Raw genomic sequence first — 6,717 nt, 5'->3', positions numbered from 1 at the left:
ACGGAAAAACTGCGGCAAATCCGCCCTGTGTGAACCCAGCCTTAGAGTGCAGTTTCATGGTGAGAGCTGGTTGTACGGCACTGCAGGCTGAGAACGCTATTACGGAAAGACTGGGAACAGGCCTAGATGCGTAATACAAAAGTTGGTGCACTACTGCTCCCAGCCAGCCACAATTGTAAAGTACACGGATCAGATGTAGCCCTAAGAAGGACCGTTGGGGTTCTTGTACGGAGGATGAGGACTGTATAACTTTCCCTATAGAAGCAGCTCTGTCCCTAAACTCTGCGTTATGCACTGCAGGCTGAGAACGCTATAACTGCAAGGCTGGGAACAGGCCTAGATGCGTAATACAAAACTTGATGCACTACTGCTACCAGCCAGCCACAACTATAATGCACACGGTCAGATGTAGCCCTAAGAAGGACCGTTGGGGTTCTTGCACAGAGGATCAGGAGTACTGTAAAACTTTCCCTGTATAGGCAGCTCCGTCCCTAAACTCTGCGTAATACACTGCAGACTGAGAACGCTAAAGTTGAAATGGCCTGCACAGCCCGAGATGGTTAAAAAAAAAATTGGTGCACTACTGCTCCCAGCCAGCAACAACAGTAATGCAGACGATGTGGAGTAGCCCTAAGAAGGACCGTTGGGGTTCTTGACGACAGGATCCTACTCTAACACTGTCCCTATATCAGCAGCAGCACTTTCCCTAACCCCTGCCAGCATGCGTCTGAGGCGAGCCGCGTGCGGGACCAGTTTAAGTACTCGGCGGTCACCTGATCGGCCCAGCCACTCACTACTGGGGGAAGGGGGGCACGTCACAGCAGGAAGTGGTAATGCCTTCTCTCTTTAATGGCTAGAAAATGGCGCTAAACATGCGAGGAAGGCAATGCAATTGACTCCAGTACCGCGTGGTGATCGTCTCGAGTAACGAGCATCTCGAGTACCCTAGTTCACTCATCTCTAAACTAGATACATCTGATATTGTTGTAATTATTCTGACAAAATAAAGTCAACATGTCATTTTAGCTGCAGGTTGTTTACTGTAACCCCCCCCCCCCCTTTACAAAAAATGGCAAACCTGAGGGTTTGTTTTTCATTTCAGCTCACTTAGAAATGTTTAAAGGGGTTGTCCCGCGAAAGCAAGTGGGGTTATACACTTCTGTATGGCCATATTAATGCACTTTGTAATGTACATTGTGCATTAATTATGAGCCATACAGAAGTTATAAGAAGTTATTCACTTTCCTGTTCCGTTACCAGCGTCCCCGTCTCCATGGTGCCGTCTAATTTTCAGCATCTAATCGCCAAATTAGACGCGCTTGGGCAGTCTGGGTCTTCTTCTTTTCTCAATGGGGCCGCTCGTGCCGGATGCCGGCTCCGTGTTTTCCGCCCCGTCACGTGCCAATTCCAGCCAATCAGGAGGCTGGAATCGGCAATGGACCGCACAGAAGAGCTGCGGTCCACCGAGGGAGAAGATCCCGGCGGCCATCTTCAACCGGTAAGTAAGAAGTCACCGGAGCGCGGGGATTCAGGTAAGCGCTGTGCGGATTTTTTTTTAGGTCCCCGCATCGGGTTTGTCTCGCGCCGAACGGGGGGGCTGTTGAAAAAAAAAAAAACCCGTTTCGGCGTGGGACAACCCCTTTAATGCACTTTGTAATGTACATCGTGCATTAATTATGAGCCATACAGAAGTTATTCACTTACCTGCTCCGTTGCTAGCGTCCCCGTCGCCATGGTGCCGTCTAATTTCAGCGTCTAATCGCCTGATTAGACGCGCTTGCGCAGTCCTGTCTTCTCCCTGGTGAATGGGGCCGCTCGTGCCAGAGACCTGGTCCTCGTAGCTCCGCCCCGTCACGTGTGCCGATTCCAGTCAATCAGGAGGCTGGAATCGGCAATGGACCGCACAGAGCCCACGGTGCACCATGGGAGAAGACGGCGGTGCATCGTGGGTGAAGATCCCGGCGGCCATCTTGATAAGGTAAATAAGAAGTCGCCGCAGCGCGGGGATTCGGGTAAGTACTAAACGTTTTTGTTTTTTTTAACCCATGCATTGGGTTTGTCTCGCGCCGAACGGGGGGCCTATTGAATTTAAAAAAAAAACGTTTCGGCGCGGGACAACCCCTTTAAAAGCTTTTCAGTACATTATGTGGTACATTAAATAATACAATTGAAACATACAACTTGTCCGTAAAAATCAAGCCCTCAGGTGGATATGTTGCCGGACAAATAAATAAGGTATGTTTTTTTTTTTTGTTTTTTTTTTAATGGGGAGAAAAAAAAGAAAAATGTTAAACCAAAAATTGGCCGTTAAAAAACCCCTTTAAGGACGGTCTCTTTACATATGGATGATAATCACTATCGTCCACATGTGCCACAACGCAAGAACGCAGATGAGGAGGGCATTGATGTCTATAGATGGCACAGCTATGTAGTGTATTAACTATGTTGGCTCAGTGCCTCCCTCTAGTGTCTGCTTATTAAACTGCATTTGAAGGGATAATCCTACCCAACACATAATGTCATTGATGGCATATTATGTGATATCTGATGCTATGTGATATCCATGGATGTCTGCACCCCCCGGGTAACGGCTCAACTGTCCCTTTAGCTTTTTTCTCATAATAATGCTGGTGAATGCAGCTGCACTTCCTTTACAGCAAGGTGTGGGGATTGTAGGGGTCCCAACAGCGGACCCCTCACTAATCAGACAATGATGAGATATTCTATCAATATACCATCCGTGTGAACCTGCCTCCAATTCTGTCATATGGCACTGCTAACGTGGGCACCCCGTGGCTGGCACTGTGCAGTGCTCTGATATTGTGAACGGGGCTGTTGTTGGGGTTGAACTGTTTACTGGGACACTATGGCTGCTACTCTTTATAGGGTCACTGTCAGGCATGTGTGACCGAGCTGTTCATAGGGGCACGCAAGCTGCCTGTGTACACTGTTTATGGGGGCACTCTATCTAGCACTATTAATGGGGGCGCTCTGTCTAGCACTATTTGTGGGGACACTCTATCTGATACTATTTATGAGGGCACTCTGTGTAGCACTCGGGTGGCATTCAGTATCTTGCCCTATTTATTGGGTCGCTCTCTATGGGTCACTATGAGGGCATTCTATCTGATACCATTTGGCACTATTTATGGCTTTTGCTCGTGATCAATATGTGGATTTAGATCTGTCAGTGGGCAAAATCCGCGTACTGAATGTCTGACACATTTTTTCATGGATCCGCATGAAGAAGTAACATACGACTTTTTTTTCTTGAATACACGTCAAAAAACGTGCTCGCAAATTTTTCCCACTGATGGCTGCAGCCACGTGTGGATCCACGGCAAAAACTGCAGCAGAATGGAATTCCAGGTGGAATCCACCTTGTGAACATATCCTTACTGTCCCCTCATCTCCCCATATGTTACATTCCTTACTGTCCCCTCATCTCCCCATATGTTACATTCATTACTGTCCTCTCATCTCCCCATATGTTACATTCATTACTGTCCCCTCATCTCCCCATATGTTACATTCATTACTGTCCCCTCATCTCCCCATATGTTACATTCCTTACTGTCCCCTCATCTCCCCATATGTTACATTCCTTACTGTCCCCTCATCTCCCCATATGTTACATTCCTTACTGTCCCCTCATCTCCCCATATGTTACATTCATTACTGTCCCCTCATCTCCCCATATGTTACATTCATTACTGTCCCCTCATCTCCCCATATGTTACATTCATTACTGTCCCCTCATCTCCCCATATGTTACATTCATTACTGTCCCCTCATCTCCCCATATGTTACATTCATTACTGTCCCCTCATCTCCCCATATGTTACATTCATTACTGTCCTCTCATCTCCCCATATGTTACATTCATTACTGTCCCCTCATCTCCCCATATGTTACATTCATTACTGTCCCCTCATCTCCCCATATGTCACATTCATTACTGTCCCCCCATCTCCCCATGTGTTACATTCAATACCGTCTCCTCATCTCCCCATGTGTTACATTCATTACCGTCCCCTCATCTACCCATGTGTCACATTCATTACCGTCCCCTCATCTCCCCATGTGTCACATTCATTACCGTCCCCTCATCTCCCCATGTGTCACATTCATTACCGTCCCCTCATCTCCCCATGTGTCACATTCATTACCGTCCCCTCATCTCCCCATGTGTCACATTCATTACCGTCCCCTCATCTCCCCATGTGTCACATTCATTACCGTCCCCTCATCTCCCCATGTGTCACATTCATTACCGTCCCCTCATCTCCCCATGTGTCACATTCATTACCGTCCCCTCATCTCCCCATGTGTCACATTCATTACCGTCCCCTCATCTCCCCATGTGTCACATTCATTACCGTCCCCTCATCTCCCCATGTGTCACATTCATTACCGTCCCCTCATCTCCCCATGTGTCACATTCATTACCGTCCCCTCATCTCCCCATGTGTCACATTCATTACTGTCCCCTCATCTCCCCATGTGTCACATTCATTACCGTCCCCTCATCTCCCCATGTGTCACATTCATTACCGTCCCCTCATCTCCCCATGTGTCACATTCATTACCGTCCCCTCATCTCCCCATGTGTCACATTCATTACCGTCCCCTCATCTCCCCATGTGTCACATTCATTACTGTCCCCTCATCTCCCCATGTGTCCCATCCATTACTAGGGTTGCCACCCTCCTGGTAAATGACCGTCCTGGCCAGTAATTACATCTAGAGGCCGGTGCGGGTAATAATTTTTTACTGGCAATTTTAATTATGAGAAAAAATGATGTTCTGGCGGGGTGGCAACTTGGACAAATGTTGGGAAAAAATAAGTAGCTGATTTTGTGCACAAATATAGCCAGCACTAAGACTTGTAACTTTTGGGATTTTTGCACCACACTCCACACTTTTAGAGAAGTAAGTGGGGGCACCTACTTATTTAGTAGAATTTACACCAGGGAACTTCCTCATAGCTGGTAACGATTTCTTCTTCTGGCACATGAGCCGCCCAAGACACTTGTATTAAGTGGCATAGACCTCTTACCCTTAATGCCACAGGACATAAAGTTACATTACTGGTTACAGTTACTGGTCTTAATAAATCAGCCCCATAGTGTTTAAACATAGAAGAAAGCCGTGTTGTGTCTCAGTCCAGCATGGAGAGGGTCCTGGAGCCGCTTGGGGAAGAGTTGGGAGGATACTCAACCCTCATTCCATCCCATGAATTACACCTGCTGCTCTGACTGACCAGGTGAGAAGAGCTGACTCTTTCTAAGTCACCCCGCTTGCCTTCTGCATATTGCGCTGTAAATGACACAGCGATAATCGCTCAGGTCGTTGTGTATAAATGGGCCTTTACAAATGTCTACTTTACTTCCATGTTCTAAAGTTTACACTTCATTTTTTTTATTCTAGTTTGGTCTGATGACGACTGGCTCAAAAGATTTTCTGGTAAAACACTGGAGGAGAGCGAACAGGCTGAGGGGACAGAAGCTCCTAAACCTGCAGCACAAGAGGTACTGGTCCTATAATAATCATAGCTCCAAGTACAGATATTAGGAGGATACAAAACCTTAAATCTTATTACCTTAACTCTTATCCTAGGGAAAAAGTATCTTCACATGTGGCATATAAGCGGCATATTTTCTACCATGGATTTGCGTGCGGAAAATCCGCAGCATATTACAATACAGACGAAGTGGATGAGATTATAAGAAGTCTCATCTTATCCACATCCTGACGATTGTTAATTGACCCGCAGTGCGAATTTTAGATCCGCAGTATGTCAACTTATGTTGTGGGCTTTCACTATGGATCTCAGCACATCAAATGTTTAGGGTTGTAATCTGCCGTGAATTTGCACCAAAATCTGGACAATACCGATCCTATTTGGCCTATTGGAGGAAGAGGAATGGCCGTACCACACCCGCATTTTCCTACAGAAGACCTTATTCTTGGCGCGTAAAACAATAGCTACTTATTGGATGGCTGCGGGAATCCCTACGATCTCATGTTGGGTTCGGTCGGTGAATACAGTAATCTCCTACGAAAAAATTATTTACCAAAACAGAGGCTGCCCAAACAAATTTAAAAAAAATATGGGATATCTGGCTAGATACCAATTCCACTTTATCTGTAGAATGAACTCCCAGACTCATGTTCCCTCTCTCCACCCCCCCCCCCCCCCCACACGCTCTCCTGTGTCCCCATTTACTAAGCAAATAGCAAACGCAGAGCTTTATCTCATAAAGAATTCATCCAATAGGCATGGACGGTTTGAGTTTAATTGTTTAAGTTTATCGCAACCTAAAAGAAAAAATGTACAAGGAATATGTTATGTTATTACGTTTAAGCAAGTTACAACACAGTATGTACTATTTGTAATATCGAGTTTGTTTACCATATGATTTTATTATGTACTGTGCAAATTTTCCTTAAAGGGGTGGTCTTGCGAAACCAAGTGGGGTTATACACTTCCGTATGGCCATATTAATGCACTTTGTAATGTACATTGTGCATTAAATATGAGCCATACAGAAGTTATTCCACTTACCTGCTCCGTTGCTAGCGTCCTCGTCTCCATGGTTCCGTCTAAATTCGCTGGCAGCTTGCTTTTTTAGACGCGCTTGCGCAGTCCGGTCTTCTCCATTCAGCACGAGCCGCTTCAGTGTGCTCCCCGCTACAGCTCTTCTGCGCATGCGC

The sequence above is a fragment of the Eleutherodactylus coqui genome, unplaced genomic scaffold (genome assembly GCF_035609145.1).
Source record: "Eleutherodactylus coqui strain aEleCoq1 unplaced genomic scaffold, aEleCoq1.hap1 HAP1_SCAFFOLD_19, whole genome shotgun sequence".
NCBI classification, from domain to species: domain Eukaryota; kingdom Metazoa; phylum Chordata; class Amphibia; order Anura; family Eleutherodactylidae; genus Eleutherodactylus; species Eleutherodactylus coqui.
Note: the sequence above shows the minus strand (reverse complement) of the source record.